The 25,027-nt window shown below is 39.9% G+C and overlaps 1 protein-coding gene across 1 annotated transcript in view; it reads right to left on the bottom strand.

Moving 5' to 3' along the window:
- Positions 1-25,027, bottom strand: part of KCTD16 (potassium channel tetramerization domain containing 16) — a 244,699-nt gene that overhangs the window by 204,559 nt on the left and 15,113 nt on the right. The window lies entirely within an intron of this gene.

Raw genomic sequence — 25,027 nt, 5'->3', positions numbered from 1 at the left:
AGGTAAGATAACAACTAGAATGAGTGTATAGAGGAAGTGAGAGAGAGATTTATATGTGTGTGTGTGCATTTTCATACACATAACCAATGTTTATCATGTCCCATTTTTCTTATTAGGCTCTGAAAACATCAATAGCGCTATACAAATGTATACAGGTGTTAAATTGTATTCTTTTGGATAAAAAGATATCCACCAGACTAATTTATCTAAAGGACAAATGTTAATCATGTAATCACATTAAATACAGAGTAACAACTGGTTTGTTTCCAAATAACAGAATAACAGAGTTGGAAGGGAACTTGGAGATCTTCTAGTGATATAGTCCAACACCCTCTCAAGCAGGAGACCCTATACCCCTGATGGAAAACCTATGGCATCCATGGTACGCGAAACCATATGGGAGGGCATGTGAGACTTTTCTATGTTTGAGCTCCAGCGCACATGCGCGTGCTGACTAGCTGATTTTTGGCCTTGGGAAAGGCCGTTTTGCCCTCTGGATGCTTCAGGGAAGCTTCCCAGAGGCAAAAAAAATATATCCTCCAATGGACAAACCAGAACTTCGAAAAAGTACACATTTGGGCATTTTTTTCATCTATCAGCAGTGGTGGGTTCATACTGGTTTCAGCAATTTTTTGTCCAGCATATGAAAGAAGCCCTCACCTGTGCTTCGGATGAAAAATAAAGTTCAGCATTAAGACAAGGGGGGGGGGGCAGAGGGCTTCTTCTGACATAGAAACGCTGGGAAAAAATTGCCAAAAATCAGTGGGTTCATACCAGTGCAGCTCTCTGGACCATACCTGCATGAACCCACCATTGCCTACCAGGCTTCAGAAAGGTCTGTGCGAATGTGCAGAGGGCAGCACGGGTATGTGTGCAAATGCTTAGGGGAAGGGCAGGGAGCTGGGCAAATGCATTCATGCTAGCACATCTACACACACACACACCTTTTGTCACGTGAACCAAAAGAGATTCGCCATCACTGTCCTATACCATTCCAGACGAATGGTTGTGCAATGTCTTCTTAAAAATCTCCAGTGTCAGAAATACAACAGAAATTAAAGAATTGCCTATTGAATCCAGGAAAAGAGCCAAGATAAAAGTTCTAATAGTTAAGGCATTAGGCTAGAAACCAGACTATAACTTCTGATTCCTCCTGAGACATGAAAGCCTATTGGGTGACTTTGGACTTGATTGAGTTGGGTGGTTATAGGAATTGAATGCACAGACAGACAGACAGACAGACAGACAGACAGACAGACAGACAGACAAACAAACAAATAAATAAATAAATAAATAAATAAATAAATAAATAAATAAATAACCAAAAGTATCTTTTAAAAATAGGACATCTATTCCAATCCTCTGAAGTTAAGTAAATGCATTAATTAGAGAGCGAAAGCTTCTTTTTCTCAAAATATATCCATGAGTCAAACACATATTAAATATAAAATTAATGTTTTCACTTAAATACAGATGTTGGGTTGCCCAAAGAAGAGAACAAAATAACAGCATCTTGTGCAGAATGTATCAGGCATAGAGTCTAGAACTCTCTCTAGAGTTAGAATCATTGTAATATATTTGAAATTACTGTATATCTTTTGATTTTGCTAACCTTACCGAAGACTGTAAGAAAGATATAAAATACAGACAAAAATGAATGACAGTAAATCTCTAAGCCCAAGTGCCAATCACTTCTAGTTCTGAGAAAGATCCCTCCCTCCCAACTCTGAAAGCTTTACAGCTCCTTTTTAACCAATGATCATAGCTATTATTAGGGACATTAGGTTCAGATCTAGGGGCAGTACTCATCTCCATTTCTAAGCCGAAGAACCAGCGCAGTCCAAAGACATCTCCATGGTCATGTGGCCAGCATGACTAAATGCTGAAGGTGCAAGGAGCGCTGTTACCTTCCCACCAAAGTTTTTTCCCTACTTGCTTTTTTTTTAATGTGCTTTCGAACTGCTAGATTGGCAGGTGGGAGCTCACTCCGTTAGACGGCACTATGGTTTCGAACTGCTGAACTGCCGACCTTCTAAACAACAAGCTCAGCATCTTAGCCACTGAGCACCACAGCGTCCCATTGTATAGCATACAACATAATAAAAATCATATCCTATGTGTTTAGAAAAATCTTTCAGGAATCAAATCCAAAGCATTGTGCAACCTATCTATATGTACAGTACACTTCCTGTGTTGATTCTATACAATGCTTCCGGATTGCCACGATTTTCATCAATGACAGTGTTATGGTTCTGTTAAAAATCATCTTCTAACAACCATTATGGTATGAATAAGTATTCAGCAGCTGTGATTCAGAAACTGCTGGAACAGTCAGAAACACTAATTACCAATTGTGTCAAATGCATTTCTTACAAAGCGGAAGGTTTTAAAATCTGAAGAAAGTAGAAAATTCTGATTAGCATTTAAAGAGAATCTTCAAAAGGGCATTTAGAAATATTAATTATTCAATTGGCCTTAACAGCCCATTAGCTGTGCAGATTCTTATCAAAGGAAATTTAAAGAACTTGGTTTTTAACCCAATGAATACTATAGTACCGATCGACCGCTTGAAGTTATGTGACCCAAGGAAGAAATCAGATATTAATACAAGATTTAAAAAAGAAATGTGTGAAGAGAAGCTCATGTTAAATTGATGTGCTAAAACTTTCTGATGCTTTAAGATTGCTAGGCTTGAGGGGGGACCCTCTTAAAGTGTTAAAGTGCCGGCATATTATCTCCATGTGGGAATCTGGGTTTCCTATATACCCCAGATCGCTCATGAAACAAATGATATGACCTTCTACATATGAATGGATGGACTCAGTAGTAATGAGGGCACCATTGGAAGACCTGAAAAACCAAGTTAGGGACTGGTTTTCACAATGGAGAAAATACCTCTTCACAGTCACTAAGAGTCAACACCAACTTGATGGCAAATAATCAATCAATCATTTGCATCTTCAGATCATATACTCTGATTTACTATTTAATTCTGTTATTCTGCTGCATAAACGTTAGGTCTGACAAATTGTTGATAGGAAAATAAGGCCTTTCAATGGTTATATCTGATCTTGGAGCAACTCACTTGATATCTACCATGGCAACATTTAAACAGAAAAGGACAATATAAATTATTAGTGTTGTGGCCCGCCAGCAGTCCGTGCAGTTGATAGCAGATCCTATTCAAGAGGAGACCGACTTGGGGATGTGGCAGTGACTGATACCGCTGGCACCCAAGTTGGAAAGTGAGGAGGCTGGTGAGAACTCAGTGCCAGAGGCAGAGGTTCAGCCAGGAACTTCGTAACCTCCGGCATCTCAGAGTGGCGATGAGGAAGGAGAGGTTTCTCCTCTTCTTAATGCAAGAGCCCACAGCTGCCAAGAAGCAGGAATGGTTACTCCAGAGGAGGTCTCCTCCGGAATAAGACAGGGAACTAATTGGCCTCTCTCCTAGTCTACTTAAGGTCATCATAGGCAGCTAAAAAGCTGTAGAGGACAATGTTTGGAAACCCATCTGATCATAGAGTGCTCCGTGTCTGAAAGACTTCTGCTTTGTTTTCTCTGCTGCAGTCTCAGTTATCAAGAACTACCTCTAGGCATTTTGCCAACTCTCTAAAGCCACATAAGATATCAAGACCTAATTGCTCTTCTTTGCTTTAAAACTCTTTGAACTGATACCAGCTATTAATGAAGATTAATTAGTAGCTGGTTACTTGCCCCAAAAAACTGCTTGTAGATTCACTGCTAAGACGTTTATTAGTAGTGGTGTTTGGATAAGTTCGTACAAACTGGGTGTTCTGTTACGTTCATCACGGGGACAGAACAATTTAGAGGGCTGGAGGATAAAATATATCAAGAATGGTTGCAGGAATTGGGTATGTCTAGTCTGGTGAAAAGAAGGACTAGGAGTGGCATGATAGTTTTAATATTTGAAGGACTGCTGCAAAGAAGGGCAGGTATCAGCCTACTTTACAAAGAAAACAATGTATGGAAATTACACAAAGAGAGAAGCAAACTTAGAGGAATTTTCTAACAGTGAGAACAATTAACCAGTAGAATGACTTGCCTTCAGAAGTTGTGGGTGCTTCATCACTGGAAGTTTTTAAGAAGAGGCTGGACATCCACTTGTCTAAAATGGTATAGAGTCTCCTGCTTGAGCAGGGCACTAGACTAGAAGACCTCCAAGCAGGTCACTTCCAACTCTGTTATTCTGCTGAAAATTTTCCTACTCAAATACAGAACCAATAAGCCAATAAATATTGCTAGGAATTAAGTGAATTAATTTCTTGCTTTGGGGTATGAGTTTTATATGTCAGTGCCTTTAAAATGTGCAGTAGCTACAAGTAAGAACTATACCAAGTGGAAGCTCTTAATGAGGAATGGTGTGTATTCTCTATTTTGGGGATCACAGGACTCCAGTTTAATTAAGCTTAAATAAATGAATCTGACTGTAAGGGTCTGAGCTTTCTCATTATATATGTGCTGAATATTTGTCCTTATAAGCTAGCACTTGGCAGTATCACTGAATTTTTTTTTTCAATTTTTGAATGATTTTTTTTAAATGCAAAGAACAGAGCTGTATATTGCCTTACTCACATAATAACAGAACACTGCTAGAACTTTTCTCTCCCTGCCACCTCAGTTCAAACTAAATCAACTGCAGCTCATTATTCTATTACTGCTGGAAGTTATTCCTGTTACTTTCTTCAGTTTTACTTGGATACTTGAGCACAAATGATCCAAGAGCACAGGGGTGTCTGTTACTGTCCTTCTGCTGCAAGTAGTACAAGAGAATATCTTTTTGAAAAGCCAAATCCTTCATTCTCCCTTTGCGTTGTAAAAGAATATAGGATGGCAATTATTCTTTCTTGCAGTTGTGGAGGGAAAGCATGAACTGAAATAGCGGTATGGCCAATACAGAAACAAAGCACTTTGTTCCTGAATCATTTGCTCAAATAGTACGTTATTAATTAGTTTGCAACCTGGCATGTGCCTGGCATGTGGGTGGGTGGGTGGAGCCAGGGGTTGGTTCTAACTTTCCTTGCTGCTGATTTGCTTCCTCCCATGCCACATGTCTTGTCACACATGGGCGCACATGTGCAGAGCCAAAAATTTTGCTGGGTTTCCAAACAAGCAAAAACAAGAAAAATAGGAGGGGGAGCCAAAAACAAGATGGCGGTGCATGCCCTGTGATGAAAACTTAGCAAAAAAACAACAACCCGAACAACCCAAAAAAATATGGCAGCATCCACAAACCAGCACCAACAGAATCGGTTCCACTTCTATAGAACTGGTGAGAACTGGGAAGAACCCACCTCTGGGTGCAGCCTCCTGCTGCCACCATTACCAGGAATATAATAAAATAGAACAGAACAGAACAGAATAGAATTTTATTGGCCAAGTGTGATTGGACACACAAGGAATTTGTCTTGGTGCATATGCTCTCAGTGCACATAAAAGAAAAGATAACGAGTCTAAGAATCATTCCAAACTGGGAGCAACCTACCATTGTTACTTACACAGCGATGTAGCTTACCGTTATTAACTTACTGATGCTGAGATCAGTATCAGACCTGAATTCCCCAAAATTCTTTCTATCTGATTTTAGATTTGTGAAATGGGCATGCTCTTGAAAAAAGAGGATGGCATGCACTAGAGCCATGCAAAAGATTTCAAATTCTAAACAGTGATTTCAAGTTCAAACTAACAGTCCAAACTGGTAGAAATTGTTTAAACCAAGCACAGAGAAATCCTTGGAATGAGACATTTGTTTTTAAAACAATTTGAAATTTGTGCATCACAGTTTTCATTTTATGTTTGCTCTACTCTCCAGATGAAGACCCCTCCCTGCAAAGGATTAATCCATTTCATTTTTATTCCATAGTCAAAATAAATGCATCAGAAAAATGTATTAGCCTTGTTTACATCTGTTTTTCCAGCATTCGGCTTTTTTCTTCAGTTGCAGCACCCTGAATATATTTCAGGAGGTCTGCCAGGAAATTTGTTTTTCTTGACAATAAAGTATGTCTTTCCCCACCATCCAGAAGATTGAAATAAATTACACCTTGAGAATTATGCCACTTCAAATGTCACGGGCAGTTTTTCCTCTGCAGTTACCACTGCAGGGGTTCAAATCGACCCGTGACACAAATGGACTGAAATAGAACGTTTTCTATTGAACAATAAATTGTGGGAGTTTAAGGTAGGGAAAAGAGGTGAAAAAGTGTGTGTGTGTGTGTGTGTGTGTGTGTGAGAGAGAGAGAGAGAATTATAGAGAGAGGAACCACAAGACTAGGTCTGCTGGATTGAACAAAGTCCCATCTTAGGCCAAAATTTGATTTCTTACAAATCTGGAGTACTCAAAAACAAGAGATGGAAATATATCCATTTTTCTCACTTGCAATTGGTGCTTGGAAGCATAGAGCCTTACTATCAAGGGGTAACACAGAGATTTAATGACTAACAATTCTTGATACTCACAAATCAAAACTACCCAATTTAAAATCCTTCAAAATATTGACCATCACCATGCCTAGTGGTAATAAATTCATTAATTGGTGATTTATTTAGTTAAGTACACTAAACATTATAAACTCTGAGGTAGCATGAAGATTAAAACAACAAATGCCAATACAGTACAAAAGCAATAGTAGCTCCATCACATCAAAAGATATAATATCACTCTCTATAACATAACAATCATATAACACAATGAAGGAAACTAACAATAATATTTCTGGAAACTTTATGAAGTATTTATTTATTATTTCTTTACATTTATCAGCCACTCCACGCTAGTGGAATGGTCAAATGTACAAAAAAATATTAACACAGTTAAAAACAGCCTAGACTAAAATAATCTAATAAACAAAATAAACAATAATCTAATAAATACAAGCAACAAAACAGGGAACATTAAATAAGTAATAAACATACAATAAACAAAAGCTATATCTTAGCAGCTGTTTAAACCACTGACATGGATGATGCTGATCTAATTGTTGAGTAGAATACTTTTTCAAAGGCGAGAGTCAAATACCCAGACCCTGCTAACAGTTTTACAGATATGGGGCTCTGATTACTGCATATCTGGTTGAATGCCCAAGATCACAGAGAAAGCAAGTTTGGTGCAATGGTTACCTGAATTTTTGTTCTCTTGGTTGCAACTTTTCCTTCTGTTACTAGGAGTTATTTCTTCTACCTACTCCAGATCATAGCTGCTTTCTGAACTCATGTTAACTTACTTAAACTAAACCTGAGTTTGTTCTTCCTGTTCTAAACTCTCACAAACTCCAGACACCGGGATTACGTATTGTTATTTTATTGGTGATAAAACTTCCTCCCTATTTTTCCTTGTCCCATATAATTTTTATATAGACTAAAAATTAGAAAATCATATACTGTCAGTCTTTTGACACTAGATTTTAAAGAAAGGGAATAAATTACGAATGTCATAGATTGACAAGGACCACAGTAATGACTGTAGCCATCAACTAATTTATACCTAACCTGCTTGGAGTAAAAATAACAAGAACATAAGTTCAGCGCCTGGGTTAACTACATCTCCTAAGTGTTTAGTTAAATCCTAACACCATCTGTTCAGCTGAGATTTCCATGCAGTACCCAATATGTCAAATCACAATTATGTTACTAAGGATGGCAGCCTCCTCATTTGCAAAATAACTCGCTACACTGTTTGAATGAAATGAGGAGATAAAGGTAGCTAACTTGGAGAACAACAGCTTGGTGAGCTTATGGCCTGTACCAGTGATAGCAAACCTTGTTGGGTTCACATGCCAAAAGGGGTGTAGATGTCTGTCCCCATACTCATAATTTCATGCTGCCCACCCCCCTCTGCATGCACGCATGACCTCACCTCCCGGCATTCGATGGCATGCCTGTTTTTACTCTCCCCAGGCTTCAGAGCTTTTCTAGGAGCCTGGGGAGGTGAAAATGGCCTTCCCCACCTCACTTCTTCCAGTTGTGAAATGCGCCATTTTGGAGGTCATTTTTGCCCTTCCCCTAAAGTGACCAGATTTTAAGATTGGGAAAAAGGGACAGCATTGGGTGCATGGAGGGGGGGGGGGCTAAAAAAAGTTTAGCCAAAAAAAATTAGAATTTTTTCTCTCTCTCTCTTCCTCCCTTTCTATTTCTCTCTTTCTCATTCCCTCTTTCTTTCTTTCTCTCTCTCTCTCTTTCTATTCCTCCATCCCTCTTTCTCTCTTCCTTCCCTCCCTCTCTCTCTCTTTCTATTCCTCCCTCCCTCCTTCTCTCTTCCTTCCCTCCCTCTTGCTCTCTTTCTTTCTTTCTTTCTCTCTTCCTCCCTGTCTTTCTCTTTTCCTCCTTCTTTCCCTCCCTCCCCAGCACTGCGCTCTACTGAAAGTGCAATCCCCTGGGAGCCATGGAGAAACTTTGCTCAGGAATAGCATCCTAAGTACGGACTCTCTCCTGTTGAGACACAGTTGGGGAGGAGTATGATGGGTTCACAAGCCCCCCCACACACACACACCCTCCCCTCCACCCTGAGAATCCCTTGGCTCTGCACAGCATTTCCCAGGAGGAGGCAAGGCGGGGGTGGGAGGGAGAGCTCCGTTGGTCTTCCCAAAGCTGGAAAGCCAGTTCGCTGACCTCAAAGGTGGTCGCTTCTGAGTTGAGTGCTGCGGGGACCAAGGCTGTAAGTTCAAAGTGCCCACCAGATTCTGTTTCTCCTGCAAGGCATCCCCTGCCGGGAACCATTTTTCCAGAAAGCTGCCCAGCACCACATTCACGGGGAAGTCAGCAGGGTTTTGGCTGGCCATGACGGGGGCCGCGGGAGAGGCACAGGTGGAGACAGGACACCGGACGGCACAGCGGACACACTGGCCACTGCTATGTGCTGCGCTCATGGAGAAGACGCAGGCATGAAGGGCAGCCAAGCGGCTCCAGCAGGCGGAGTGAGGAAGTGGGCCCAAAGGCTCAACATGTGCTTCCCTTCTCCCACGGAGTCTCTGTCCAGCGGACCCTGACAGCCACCTGACCCGCCCTCCAAGTTCCTCGCACACACAGTTCTTCCCTTTCGTATACCGCCCGGCTCAAGGCCAAGATAGAAGGCCAGCTGCAAGGGGGATGGAAGGATGACCCTCCCAGTTTCGCTGCCCCATTACTCATGCACACAGCTGCCCTTCCTCTTTGGAGGGGAGGCTGGGAAGGAAGAGCAGGCAGTAGAGGCCCAGCTGGCCCTTAAGCTCCTCCCGGGTTGTGGCAAATCCTCCCACCTGCCCTTCCATCTTCTGCAGGGGTGCAGTGCTGGGACACTACTGGGCCCATCCAGGGGCGGGGCAGGGGAAATGGGCGAGCAAAGACCTTTGCACAGCTGGCCAGAAGTCAGTGCAGAGACCTCCGGCCAAGCTTGGTTAGGGGCGGGGAGGACGAGGTAGCAGCAGAGAGCTCGGAATCCCCTCCCTCCAGCCTCTTCCCAAGAAGGCTGGTTGGGAGAAAAAAAGCGAGACATTTTTCAAATGGAGCGGGATGCAGGACAAATAACCTAAAAGTATTACTGTCCCACTGAAAGCGGGATGTCTGGTCACTTCACCTTCCCTGGCTCCTTGAAAGGCTTGAAGCCTGGGGAAAGCAAAAAAAAAAAGGAACTTCTAGTTCAACCAGAAGTCAGCAAGCAGAACATTTTCAGCCTCTAGAGCAATGTTTCCCAACCTTGGCAACTTGAAGATATTTGGACTTCAACCCCCAGAATTCCCCAGCCAGCAAATGCTGGCTGGGGAATTCTGGGAGTTGAAGTCCAGATATCTTCAAGTTGCCAAGGTTGGGAAACACTGCTCTAGAGGACCTCCATGGGGAGGGGGAGACTGTTTTTGCACTCCCCAGGCTCTTAGAAAGACCCTGGAGGGGAAAGGAAAAAACGGGCCTTCCCCACCCCCTCAGGAGGCTGAAGGCCCGAAAATCATCTGGCTGGTGTGCACATGCACAACAGACATAAGCTCATGTACCCACTGATATGTGCCAAAGGTTCACCATCACAAACTATACAAAGGAGAAACAAACATGGCACAGAAATGGAACCTAAAGTATCTGTCATCTTCATTGGGAACATGAAAAAGTCAACTGGGTTAAGCAAGATATGAAAATGATCTAGCAAAATGAAGAACTCTTTCATTGAACTTAAGAGCATTACATACATGTCAAATGTGCACATAACTGGTGGAAGGTGATCAAAGATTTTTTTTTTCATTTTTCCTTGAGAACAGTGTCATACTTCTTTAAACAACATTGGTGAGAGACCCACTTATTAAACATAGTAATACAGCACCACAAAGAGAAGATATGCGGTACCTCAACTTACGAACTTAATTTGTTCCATGACCAGGTTCTTAAATAGAAATGTTTGTAAGAATAAGCAATTTTTCCCACAGGAATCAATGTAAAAGCAACAAATTGTGCAATTGGGGAAACCACAGGGAGGGTGGAGGCCCTGTTTCCTCCTAGGAGATTCCTAGAGAGGCCCCACGGAGGCTTCTCCCCACCTTTTCCAGCCCTGTTTCTTCTCAGGAGATTCCTAGAGAGGCCCAACGGAGCTTCTCCCTGCCTTTTCCAGTTATAGTTTTGGAGGCTTGGGTTTGTAAGTGGAAAATATTTCTTGAGAAGAGGCAAAAAATCGGTTCTTATCTAGAAAAGTTTGTAAGTAGAGGCATTCTTAAGTAGAGGTACCACTGTATAAGGAAAGAGCAACAGACCACGTGTTATTTCATTAGATACTAGTTTATTTTTACTACCTTAGACAGAAAGAGGGTCTTGTGTGATTTTCTGCTTCATTGGAAAATGATAATTTTAGTCAGTGCTCTTTAACATGGGCAAGGAAGGGGAAAAAATTGTCCTGTTCGACCTCACTCAGGAAAATGAGTTGCAGACAGACCTTCTCACACATCCCAGCGACAAGAAACAATAGCAGAAGTGAGTTTGATTGGCAACTACAAAGTTCCATCTGTGCACTGTGTCAGACAGATCACAAGCTACAAGACCTCTGCTCCCTCGAAAAGGAAGAAAGATCAAAACTGTCAAGCAGGCAGCACAAGAGGAAAGAGCAAAGAAGTCAACTGGCCCTGTTAAGAAGTCAGTGGAGAGAAAGTAGAAAGGTGGGGAGAAGATACAGGTGGGATACCAGATCTCTCTCTCTCTCTCTCTCTGTGTGTGTGTGTGTGTCTCTCTCTTTGTCTCTCTCTCTCTCTCTCTCCCCCATCCCTATTATTTTTTATCCTAATATTATTAATTACATTAATGAATAGCATAAAATACACATTGATACAATACACAAAAGAATCACCTGCCAGACTATATTTTTGCACAAAAGCCTATTTATTTGAGCTCCCTGTCACAATCCTTTTGTCAATCATGTAAAGCAATTTATGTGGCCATCACTATTTGATTAAGCCCATTTATAATCTCCTAATTATTACTATTTTGGTGACTGTCATCATTGGTCATCATTGAGAGAAATGCTGAGACTTCTCTCTTCCACAGTGTCTATGGTGATTCTTAATCATCCAGGTGCTTTTTTTAAAGAGGAAAGTGGATTTTCTGTTATTTTTTTTCTTTGAAGACTTCACTTCTCATTCAAGAAGCTTCTTCTGCTCTAAATGGATCGTGGGCAATGGAAGGATTTATATTCCTTGCAGACACCTCATCATTTGCATTCTTTCAGAGAATCATTGAGGCCACCTGGAGGTCTATCTGTGTCCCAAGGGATGTCTGAGTAGTGCAAATGGGTGTGGAGTCTTCTTGGAACTGCTCTTAACTTCACTTCACAGTATTGCAAACAGTGGTGTTTCTGGGGCCACTTCATATATTTTGTTTATTTGTGTATTTCAATAAAATAACAATTTTACCTCAGTACATACAAGTATGTAACAGAAGTGAGTACACTCCCTCACATTTTGTAAATATTTAAGTATATCTTTTTATTTGACAACACAGAAGAAATGATACTTGGCTACTGTAAAATAGTGAATATACAGCTTGTATAACAGTGTAAATGTGCTGTCCCCTCAAAACAATGGAACACACAGACAATAATGTCTAAACTGCTGGCAACAAAAGAGAGTACAGCCCTAAGTGATAATGTCCAAATGGGCCCCAAAGTGTCAATATTTTGTATGGCCACCATTACTTTTCAGTACTGCCTTAACCCTCTTGGGCATAGAGTCCCCACAGAGTTGGTCTTCTCCAGGTCCTGTGAGTTAAGCAATGCCGTCTGTAGGGACCTAGCGGTTAGAGGCTTCTCTGTGGCAGCTCTGGCCCTTTGGAATCAACTCCCCCCCAGAGATTCATACCACCCCCACCATCCTGGCCTTTTGTAAGGTTTTGAAAATTCACCTCTGCTGGCAGGTCTGGGGCCATTGAGTGCTGACATTCTGCTCTGGCCACATGTATGGTTGTAATTGAATGGATGTGGGTGATTGTTGTAAATATTGGGGGTTTATATTAGATTTTAGACTAGTTTTAATTGTTAGATTTTTATATGCTTCTTTTTGTATTTATCCTTGCTTTGTAAGCTGCCCAGTCTACGGAGAAGGGAGGCCTAGAAATCCAATTAATTAATTAATTTCACCAGAATTTCACAGTCCTCTTCCAATCCTCCATGACGATATCACAAAGCTGGTGGATGTTAAGAGATCTTGTGCACCTCCATCTTCCGTTTCAGCATGCCCCACAGATGCTCAATAGGGTTTAGGTCTGGAGAGATGTTTGGCCAGTCTATCACCTTTACCATCAGACCAGCACTGGAGCGGTCATGCACAAATTGCTCAATCTGGCAGCCGCTACCAGTAAGGAGTCGCCTACTGCAACCCTAGGAACCCATCACTGCCCAAGACCTTGTACTACTAACAAGTCACATGACACCAGGGAGGGAAAACGACTATTTGGGCCCCATTTGGACATCATCACTTAGGGGTGTACTCTCTTTTGTTGCCAGCAGTTTAGACATTAAGGACTATGTGTTGCGTTATTTTGAGGGGACAGTACATTTACACTGTTATACAAGCTGTATACTCACTATTTTACATTGTAGCCAAGTGTCATTTCATCAGTGTTGTCACATGAAAAGGTATACTTAAATATTTACAAAATGTGATGGGGTGTACTCACTTCTGTGACATACTGCATATAAATAGCAATTTTTCCTCAGTACATATGTAAATAGCAACCAGGTCAAAGAAAACATTCCCAACTCGAGGGACCAGATAATCTGCTTCTTCTTCTGAACCTCCTTCCCAAAATGGTAATTGATGATTTCCAATCTTTCAAGGCTCATCCTAAAATATTCTCAAACAATCACTGAAGCTTTGAGCTGAGGCTTTAATTCAACCAGTGTTTTGTATATAAGCAAGCAGAATTCCACATGATTCGTCTGGCATCAACCAGAAGATAAGGATCTCTTATTATAGTGCTACTTTTTGAAATACCCATCCCCCAAATAATAACTGCATTGACTTCATTAGTGTTAAAATGCTAAAAGAGTTCTATTCACTTCATATTCAATTTTTCCAACACATTAAATGTGCCACTGATTACATTAGCTATAATGTAATAACATTTCTAGTACTTAACACTGTATTTAATGTGCATTTGACATTCTAAATGATTAAACAAACAGGAATACACACTCTTTTTTTTTTAGCTTTTAAGCCAGTTTTATCTAATGCTTAAGGCAACAGATTAGAAACTAGGAAAATATAAGTTCTAATACTGTCATAGGCATAAAAGCTGGCTGGTATCTTTGGGCCAATCACTTTCTCTCAGCCCAACTCATTCCACAGGCAGCTGGGGGGTGGAGGGAGATGAAGAGGAGAAAGGAGTATTAAGATATGTTGACTACCTGGGTTATTTAAAAAATACAGGCAGGATGAAAAAAAATCTAAATTATTTTCTCTCAGATAATACTAACAGTATTTCCCAGGGAAAAAGAGAGAATTGTTTCATTGTCTAAAATAATTTTAAAAATTACACTTTTGGGCATTTAAAAAAGGGGGGATTTGAGGTTGATTCAGGTGGGGGGAACAATTTTGTGAACTGCCTTCCTCAGATATAGATGTAATTTTTCCTTTCATCTCTAATCATCAGCTTCAAATCCTACTGCTTTTTCTTTTTCCTCCTCTATTTTTTTTTATTTATTTATTTTGTCCAATACACAATGAGGGATTTAGTGGAGATATATATATATACACACATAGTAAAATACATGATGAAGGTTATAGAGGAGATACTCATAGTATCTCCTTGGTCAAATACCAAAGCACCATTTACTTTTTAATTGTTAGCACTAGGAGCCCTCCATTGGAAAATTCAGTAGTACTTTGCACTGTTACTTTGCTATAAGTTACTTTATATCCCTTATTTATTTACAATAAGAAAACAATCATTACATCAAGCAATAATACAATCAAACATCCATTTTGACTTTCGTCTTCACCTGAACAGCAAGTGGAGAGTGGAAGAAGAAACACATTCAAGCATGCGCACTTCTTGTTTGTAGCTATGTAATGAGATGCTCTTCAGATCTACTCAGAAATAACTCCCACCCTGTTCAATGGGACTAATTTCTAAGTAAGGGTGCATACTTTACAATTTGGCTTTCCGGTGGGAAATATAAATCCAATCAAATAGGATTACTCAGCTTTTCTCCACTGGGCACGACTCAGATATGTCAGACTGCCATAACTCCCCATCTGACATAGCCAATCAAGGACAGAAACATATTTGAAGTATGATTGAAGTCCCTTAAGTTGAGGTCTACAGCACAAGGAATTACTGTCAAAGTAAAGTGCCCCACAAACCCTTAATAAAGCTTCCCCAATCCAGGACCTTCCAGAGTTTCCATGCCCATTGAATATTCTTGGCATTGTAATTCCATAGACTTAGAAAGCCACCAAAGTCCTGAAAGCTTTAATGGTTACCAGACCTCCAGCCAAAGGAGATGACCTCCAACAAAATGCACAGGTACAGTATATGCGGTACCTTGCTCAATAGTACTAACCGTGAGAGGGATCTTGGAGTCATAGTGGACAATCACTTAAATATGAGCCAGCAGTGTGCTGCAGCTGCCAAGAAAACCAACATAGTACTAAGATGCATAAACAGGAGAGATAAAATTAAGATTGTGTGAAGTGTTAACACCGCTTTATAATGCCTTGGTAAGGCTACTCTTGGAATATTGAATCCAGTTTTGGTTGCCACAATGTAAAAAATATTTTAAGTCTCTAGAAAGAGTGCAGAGAAGAGCAACAAAGATGAAGCAAAAGCATATAAAGAATGGTTGCTAGAACTGGGTATGTCTACTGATGGAAATAAGGACCAGAGGAGACATGATAGCAGTGTTCCATTATCTCAGGGTTTGCCACAAAGAAGAGGGGCTCAAGCTATTCTCCAAACCACCTGAGGGTAGGACATGAAGCAATGGGTGGAAACTAATCAAGGGGAGAAGCAACTTAGAACTAAGGGGAAATTTCCTGACAGTTAGGACAATTATGCTAGGGAACAACTTGCCTCCAGAAATTGTAAATGTTCCAACACTGCAAGTTTTTAAGAAGAGATTGGATAACCACTTGCCTGAAGTGGTGTAGGGTATCCTGTCTAAGCAGGAGGTTGGGTAGAAGCCTCCAAGGTCCCTTCCAACTCTGTTATTCTATTCAATTTTGTCCTTATGCCTCCATCCAGATGACATAGCCTTATAAGGAAATATTGTCCAGCTTTTTGAGAGTCTCTTTTAAAAAATAATTGACTGTTTTCACAATTGTCTTTCAAATGTTTGTGTCTTGCGGCCTTATAGATTGTCTTCTTTCTTTATTTTGTCCATCAGCAGACTCAACAGCCTAGATTTATGTTAAGTTCAGCAATCGGCTTCAATCTAGTTCCTTCCAATTTATGCTCAATATAGTCTGCAGTTCATATTCCCCTTCATATGTTTCTATGGTGAAATTGGAAAAGCACATCATCATTGATACTATATTATCACTGGCATATGTTCTTGAACATAAAGATTTGTTGGAAAAATATTGCAATTGAAGAACCAGTCTTTTTGATGCTGGAAAAAGTAATTTTATACACTTGTCGGCCTGGGAACACATTCTGCTGTAATCTTTGTCAGAGATACCAAGAACATTAGTATGTCTTTATTGTTGCAATATTGTCTTCCTTTCCAGCAGTCCGCATCATCCTTTGTTCACATATCTAATAACTCTATATACATCACTTAATTATACATTTATCACTTAATAAGATATAGTTTTCCTATGTTCATTATTTAATTTTCAATGACTGAATATCATAAAGGAAAAAGGCTTTTTCATAGGCACTTACAATTCGATGTACTGTAAGTGCACAATAGCATTCATAGCATCATGCAGCTCCCTAAACTAAGGAAATTTTATTTTGTGGCTCAAGGGAGTATAAGGGCCTGGAGGGTTAATCAATTAGCAAACATTTAATTTATAGAGGGACTAAAGTATCCAGAGAAGAGAAATCAGTGAGATTGAGACAAATATGTGTCTATTTGTGTATGGGAGAGAAAGAACAAATAAATGAGAGAGAGAGAGAATATATATGTATTCATTTTTTTTCTGTTTTAATGACCTGGTAATCCCTTGCATCAGGGACTAAAGAAAGTTTGAATATTCACTGGCTAGATGCCCTTCCTGATGCCTATGAAGAGTTCACAGCAGACAATAACTTATTGCACCCAGAGAGATTGAAATTATTATTATTATTATTATTATTATTATTATTATTATTATTTTTTAGATTTGTATGCCACCCCTCTCCAAAGACTCGGGGCAGTTCACAACAACAATAATAGCAATATTACAATTAAACAAATCTAATATTAAAAACATCTAAAACCCTCATCATTTAAAACCATGCAACACACGCATACCAAAGATAAAATATATTTTTTTTAAAGCCTGGGGGAGATGTCTCAGTTCCCCCATGCCTGGCGATACAGGTGGGTCTTAAGTAATTTGCAAAAGTCAAGAAGTGTGGCGGCAGTTCTAATCTCTGGGGGGGATTGCCCATTCATTCATTCATTCATTCATTCATTCATTCATTCATTCATTCATTCAAAATGTATGCCGCTCAACTGCCTAGGGACTCTGGGCAGCTCACAACCAAAAAATTAAACATACAGTGTAATATTAAAATCTCTAACAAAACAATTTAAAAAACAATTTAAAACCAACAGTAAAAAAAACCAAAAAAAACCATGCATGCCATTTGTGGCCAGATCCTGATGATACCCTATCAGATCAACAGCTTTCTGGAAGGCCAGTAGGGTGGGGGTAATCCGGATATCGGGAGGTAGCTGGTTCCAGAGCAGCCACAGAGAAGGTCCTTCCCTGCAGACCCACCAGCCGACACTGTTTAGCCCAACTCTGTAGGCCCTTATCGGTCTCTGGGAGCTAGGTGTTAGAAGGCAGTCTCAAAGACATCTTTTAGTGACAATTCTAAACTGAACTCCCCTTTAAAGTCCAAAAATTGATTTATTCATTCCCCGTGTCTGTCTGCTGGATCCCACCGAGTTATTTGTTCTCCCTTTCTTTTCTTACAATTATTGCTTTTAAAGTCAAAAAAGTACCATGTAGTGTTAAGTGCTTTCTCTTCAGGAGTGGGGCAAATTCAGCTACACCTTCCCCACCTGAAGCTCACAGCTTCAGGCTGTTATAAAAACCTTTCAGGTGCCTGGAAGGAACTAAAGTACAGTCATGACATCTATAGAGAAGTATGCAAGCCTACAAAACTGATGTCTCCTACCAGCAATTTTAAACAAGCTATATAAATTCATTAAAAAAAAAAATCTATTATTTACTCACTTTTACTTTTATATGATTTTTTTTAAAAAAAACACCCACAGGAAACTACCAGAGTTAATCAATAAGCACCTGAAACACTATTATTTTGCAGGTTAGCAAATTCAACAGAAGTGGGAAAGGTGGAAGAATGAAAGAGTTAACAAGTTTGTGAGTTAGATACTTGTACTGACATTGAGATACAAGTACCAGAGGCTGGTATTTGTGTTACAAAGTCCCAAATAATTTCATCTTTAAGTATGGGTACATCACTTTGTTTTATACAAAGTGCCTGAGGAAATTTATATTTTATATTTTTTAATTGGGATCCATTTGGGCATGGGTGAAAACCATCATTTTTACATACTAGAATACTTACCCGACATATATCTGAAAGTTTTCATAAAATTTTCTATACATTTTGTATATAATTGTCTCAGTGAATATGTATTGTGCTGTCTGAAGTAGGGTAGGGTTTCCTGCCTAAGCAAGGGGTTGGAGTAGAAGACCCCACAAGTCCCTTCCAACTATGCTGTTGTTGTTGTTGTTATGTGGTTCACATGTAAGTCAAATAAATATAAATAATAGGATTGCACAGAAATATTAAATCTAACTTGTCTTCATTCCAGGTTGTTATTTAGTTCTTTCTTCATTAAAAATATTTAATATAGGTTGGATTCAAAATAACCCCAATGCAAAATAAATTATCAGCATACATATTAGTCTTTTGCCCTAAGAGTTCCTACCTTTTTCCTTTTTCCACTGAGCTGGCAACAGACTCCAATGAGTTCTCTTGAATATGGCTGTGTATATCTCACTTGCCCCACAGGATGATTAATTCCCTTCCCATGATACCTGTCAATGACTCAGTAGAGAAGTCATCCTCCCTACCTATTCTGCAATACTCAAACAATACTTAAAATATTGCCTTAAGTTCCAGGCATTGCATGAGAGGAAGGACATTGATAAACTGTTGTCTGTCCAGTGGAAAGCAACTGAGATGACAAGGGACATGGAAGGGGGGGAAATCCTCTGAGAAATAATTGAAAGTATTGTGAAAGTTCATTGTGGGGAAAAATATTACAGATACATGGCAATTGCCTCCCACCTAAACTATTGTGTAGAAAATGGAGATAATTGTTCAAAGTTGTTCCAGGAGATAGGGCAAGAAACAATGGGTTTAAAATACAAGGAAGTAATTTTCAATAAGATATCATGGAAAATTCCTAATGCTAAGAGCTGTTCAAAGAGTGGGAAGCAATGCTGTTCTTCACTGGGTGTGTCAACTGAATGGAATAATCCTGTGCTGAGGACACTGCAGTAGTCAGTTCCTGAACTAGGCATGACTTAGACTAGATAAACTCCAAAATCCTTCAGAATCCTTAAATTTGATGTCTGAATGATTCCAGCAGCAGTTCTGCTGCCAACTGAGATAGAATAGAATAGAATAGAATAGAATAGAATTTTTATTGGCCAAGTGTGATTGGACACACAAGGAATTTGTCTTGATGCATATGCTCTCAACGTACATAAAATAAAATATACATTTGTCAAGAATCATGTGATACAACACTTAATGATTGTCATAGGGGTCAAATAAGCAATGAAGAAGCAATATTAATAAAAATCTTAGGATATACGCAACAAGTTACAGTCATACAGTCAACATGGGAGGAAATGGGTGATAGGAATAATGAGAAAAACTAGTAGAATAGAAGTGCAGATTTAGTAGAAAGTCTGACAGTTTTGAGGGAATTATTTGTTTAGTAGAGTGATGGCGTTCAGGGAAAAACTGTTCTTGTATCTAGTTGTCTTGGTGTGCAGTACTCTGTAGCAACGTTTATAGTGTCTATCATGACGAAGAATCCATTCAAGTCAACATCATAGCCGACTCAAGCCATAGCGAATGGCTTTTGGCAGGCCACCACTTTAAATAAAGACAAGGGATGTGTCACTCTCCAAGAATCTGGAATTGCAGAGTAACACAATTTTTAGCTGCTATAGTGCATGTCTAAAGAAAAAGATCACTGTGAACAGAGTTTTGTTTTGGGTTTTTTTGTCTTTGGGGAAATATGCAAAATGACATGTTATTCCTCTCTCTTATTTTCTTTACAGAGAGCAAGAAATACATGGGACCCCCTGTGTTGCAAATTGATATAAAAGAACTTGACAAGTATTTGTTCATTTGCAGCTTTCTTGACTTAAAAAAAAAACCCATTAAAATGACTCACTGAAATGTGGCATCACAGAATCTAGTGTTATTGTCTCCTGCTAGAATCACAGTCTGTTCAATTTGATAGACATGTGACTATTTTTCTTCTTGGCTGCCAATCGAGTAATCTTATTCCTACAATGAAAAAACTGCATGGCATGCCTGTTGTTGTGGAACGAATCTCTATCTCATCTATCTACACACACCCATATGCAGTATACATACATAACTAATTTTAAGAGTAGTTTTCAACCATTATTTGTAGAATTGTAATGTCAATTATGGCATTATTTCAAGTTAAGCTCAACCTACTGTAATTGTCAGAAGAAAAAAAAATTCCTGGCTTCAAATCAGTGCAAAAACAATTAAAAAGCATAGCGTAATATATGCTGCTAAGCCATGTGTGAAATCATTTTGTTTTTAAATGAAAGCCCAGTAAAAATGACAGAGGCATCTGGCTGAAGATTGTATAGCCTGAAACTTTTCTAAATGCTTTTTTCTTCCTTATCAATTTTTTTCTCTCATAAGTCATCACTTCACATTGTGTAATTTAGCAAAAGTTGGGGGAGGAGTTCTTGTTTTAGGGGATTTGACAGGCCTATAAAAATACAGTGGTACCTCTACTTATGAACTTAATCCATTCCATGACCAGGTTCTTAAGTAGAAAAGTTTGTAAGAAGAAGCAATTTTTTCCATAGGAATCAATGTGAAAGCAAATAATGCATGCAATTGGGGAAACCACAGGGAGGGTGGAGGCCCTGTTTCCTCCCAGGAGATTCCTAGAGAGGGCCCACATAGGCTTCTCCCCACCTTTTCTGGTTACAGTTTCAGAGGCTTGGGTTTGTAAGTGGAAAATGGTTCTTGAGAAGAGGCAAAAAAATCTTGAACACCCAGTTCTTATCTAGAAAAGTTCATAAGTAGAGGCGTTCTTAGGTAGAGGTACCACTGTATATCATGTGACAATAAGGCTAAACATACAAGTGCTAGAGTTGCCAATAAAATCTGCTTGTGATCATTAATTTGCAGGATTTTAGTCAATCAAGTTCTACAGTAAATGGGAACCTTGCAGTTGAAGAGAACATATGGTGTCCACTATTATTTATTGCCCTCCCCAATCATAAGCATATATATCATTTTAATTCATCAGAGCCTTTTCAGAGAAGGACTTAATAAGCTTCAGAAGAAATTGAAACTTGGTTAATATTCAACAGATTATCCATCGCATCATCATAACTTTCAGCTTAGAGTTAGGAAATTGAAAAGCTATAGAATCTATTCCTATAGATATGCCATGAAATCCAGTTGTATGGATAGAGATGATTCAAACATTTGGGAGAAGATTGTTTATTCAACCACAAGCTCTTCTGTCTTCTGTCTGTCATCCCACTTACTTCTCTTCCTGGAACAGATCCTTTAGACCTTTGTGGCGGACTATGAATTTCCATATACGCCATGTCTACCACATAATAGGAGAGTTGAATTGCATGCCAATCCTTCTTAAGATGCAAAACTCCAAGGATGTAACATAAATGTTCTTATTTGATATTTCTTTTGAGCCCTGAATATTGCTTTGAATGAGGATTATTTCATCTTCCATTTAGGGAAATTCTACCCTGTTTCAAGTGATGGTGTTTTGGTTCCATCAATTCTCATCCTGTGCACAATCTGTCTTGCACTCTGGCACTGCATAAATCCAACAGCATTTGAACTTCCTTCCTCCCACACTTCCTCTCCTACACTCTGAGTACTTTGGAACTCTGGCTCTCATGAGAAATCATTACATTTTAGAACAATCAGCAGTTTGTGTTATCTACTGCACAGCGCAATAACTTCAAAATGTGCTTTGCTTTTAGATAATAACTGGACCTATTAAAAAGGCAGTTGGAGATCTCAAGATGCTTTTAAGTAAAAATGTAGCTCCCTCCTCCCTATAAAGAAGTGCACTTAAAAAATACCGGTAATCAAAAATCTTCAGAGTGGCTTCATGTCCCAAGTCTTTCCTATCTTGGCTACCATATCCTAATTAATTACTATCATATGCTATAATAATTAGCATCAGTGTTTTTATCTTTTAATTTGGAGGATAGATAGCAAATGATTATTTTTCAGGAATAGTCAACCATGAAATTGAAGCTGAGAGTTTGGGAAAGGTTTGTTAGTTTTATTTTTATTTTAGGGACTGTACTATGATGGCAAACTGGTCACTTCAGTTTTCAGAGGAGGATTCTCTAAATCGAAGATTCAGATTCTCGAAGATTCACCCCGAGTCTTCGGAGAGGGGCGGCATCGTACAGAATGCAGCTGCGAGAGCAATCATGGGCTTTTCCAAATATGCCCATGTTACTCCAACACTCCGCAGTCTGCATTGGTTGCCGATCAGTTTCCGGTCACAATTCAAAGTGTTGGTCATCACCCATAAAGCCCCTCATGGCACCGGACCAGGGTATCTACGAGACCGCCTTCTGCTGCATGAATCCCAGCGACTGGTTAGGTTCCACAGAGTTGGTCTCCTCCAGGTCCCGTCAACTAAACAATGTCATTTGGCGGGACCCAGGGGAAGAGCCTTCTCTGTGGCAGCTCCGATCCTCTGGAATCAGCTCCCTCCAGAGATTAGAACAGCCCCCACTCTCCTTGCCTTTCGTAAACTCCTTAAAACCCACCTCTGTCATCAAGCATGGGGGAACTGAAACATCTCCCCCAGCCTATGTAGTTTTTTGTGTATGGTATGACTGTATGTATGTTTTTATACATTGGGGTTTCTTGTTTTTTAGACTTCTTAAATGTATTATTGTTATTTTAGATTCTAACTATTAGATTTGTCATTATATATTGTTTTTATTATTGCTGTAAGCCACCCCGAGTCTACGGAGAGGGGCGGCATACAAATCTAATTAATAATAATAATAATAATAATAATAATAATAATAATAATAATAATAATAATACAAATCTAATAAATAATGGATGGGTGTCAACAGACTCAAACTCAACCCGGATAAGACGGAGTGGCTGTGGGTTTTGCCTCCCAAGGACAATTCCATCTGTCCTTCCATTACCCTGGGGGGGGGGGGAATTATTGACCCCCTCAGAGAAGGTCCGCAACTTGGGCGTCCTCCTCGATCCACAGCTCACATTAGAGAACCATCTTTCAGCTGTGGCGAGGGGGGCGTTTGCCCAGGTTCGCCTGGTGCACCAGTTGCGGCCCTATCTGGACCGGGACTCACTGCTCACAGCCACTCATGCCCTCATCACCTCGAGGTTCGACTACTGTAATGCTCTCTACATGGGGCTACCTTTGAAAAGTGTTCGGAAACTCCAGATCGTGCAGAATGCAGCTGCGAGAGCAGTCATGGGCTTACCTAGGTATGCCCATGTTTCACCAACACTCCGCAGTTTGCATTGGTTGCCGATCAATTTCCAGTCACAATTCAAAGTGTTGGTTATGACCTTTAAAGCCCTTCATGGCACTGGACCAGAATATCTCTGAGACCTTCTGCTGCTGCATGAATCCCAGCGACCGATTAGGTCCCACAGAGTGGGCCTTCTCCGGGTCCCGTCAACTAAACAATGTCGGTTGGCGGGCTCCAAGGGAAGAGCCTTCTCTGTGGTGGCCCCGACCCTCTGGAACCAACTCCACCCGGAGATTAGAACTGCCCCTACTCTCCTTGCCTTTCGTAAGCTCCTTAAGACCCACCTTTGTCGTCAGGCATGGTGGAACTGAGACATCTCCCCCAGGCATATACAATTTATGAATAGTATGTCTGTATGTATGTTTGTTTAGAAAATGGGGTTTTTAAAATATTTTTAAACTGTAATTTAGATTTGTTGTAAATTGTTTCACTTTGTTGTGAGCCGCCCAGAGTCTGCGGAGAGGGGCGGCATACAAATCTAAATAATAAATAAATAAATAAATAAATAAATAAATAAATAATAACTCTTAAAGCAACATGAAAATAGATAAGGCCTGCCAGATATCCACCTTTTGTCTAAAGCAAGCAGAACATTATTCCAGGCACAGACTATTCCAGGATCATCTTCCCATAGTCATGTGATGCCCCACCACCACCACCACCTTCCTTATGGCACAAGAGATTCTGCACGTTCTCTTCTTCATTGTACAGCACTGTCAAGGCTGCCAACTGCTTATAGTGTATCTAGAAAATAATACCCATGTCTGTATATTTGAACACCGAGTTAAGTAAGTAATTCTGCAATCAGTGATATATTAAAGAAAAGAAAGAAACTCTGCTCGGCAGCTTGACTTAGGAAACAAGATGACTCACTCTAAACTTGTTTTACACTTTTGAATCATCATGAGATAAATAAATGATGGAGTGCATAAATCCCAATGGTCAATATAGACAATTTCAAATTCTGGCAATCCGAGAGTGCACAAAGGTAATGAATCATTCACCCGAATCGTTCACCCGTATCTCACATAAAACTGCATATTAGGAAGATCACAGGGGCTGAATTACATTGCAATCCTCTCTGACTACGCAGGTTTGAGAATGTTTGACAAGTAGATTATGTTCTTTTTGAAGAACTTAATCTCTTCTTTTTTCTGTTTTTCACCTTTTCAACAGAAGTGCATTAGGTAAGTATGCCTATGGAAAGGAACATGGGTCGCTATCAGAGATGGTATTCAGCAGGTTCTGACCAGTTCTGGAGAACCAGTAACAGAACTTTTGAATAGTTCAGAGAACCAGTAAATACCACCTCTGACTGGCCCAGCCCCACTCTATTCTCGGCCTCCTGAATCCTAGCTGATTGGAACGAAATAGGGATTTTGCAATAATCTTCCCCTGGAGTGAGGAGGGAATGGAGATATAACAGTATCCTTCCCCTGCTATGCCCACTAAGCCACACCATACCTATCAAACCAAGTCCACAGAACCAGTAATAAAAAAAAAATTGAATCCCACCACTGGTTGCTAGTGCTATGAAGTTATTAAAGTAAATACCAAAAGGTTTCTGGAACAATGTA

This window comes from Erythrolamprus reginae, chromosome 2, assembly GCF_031021105.1.
Source record: "Erythrolamprus reginae isolate rEryReg1 chromosome 2, rEryReg1.hap1, whole genome shotgun sequence".
Taxonomy (NCBI): Eukaryota; Metazoa; Chordata; class Lepidosauria; order Squamata; family Dipsadidae; genus Erythrolamprus; species Erythrolamprus reginae.
This window is presented reverse-complemented; position numbering and strand designations above follow the sequence as displayed.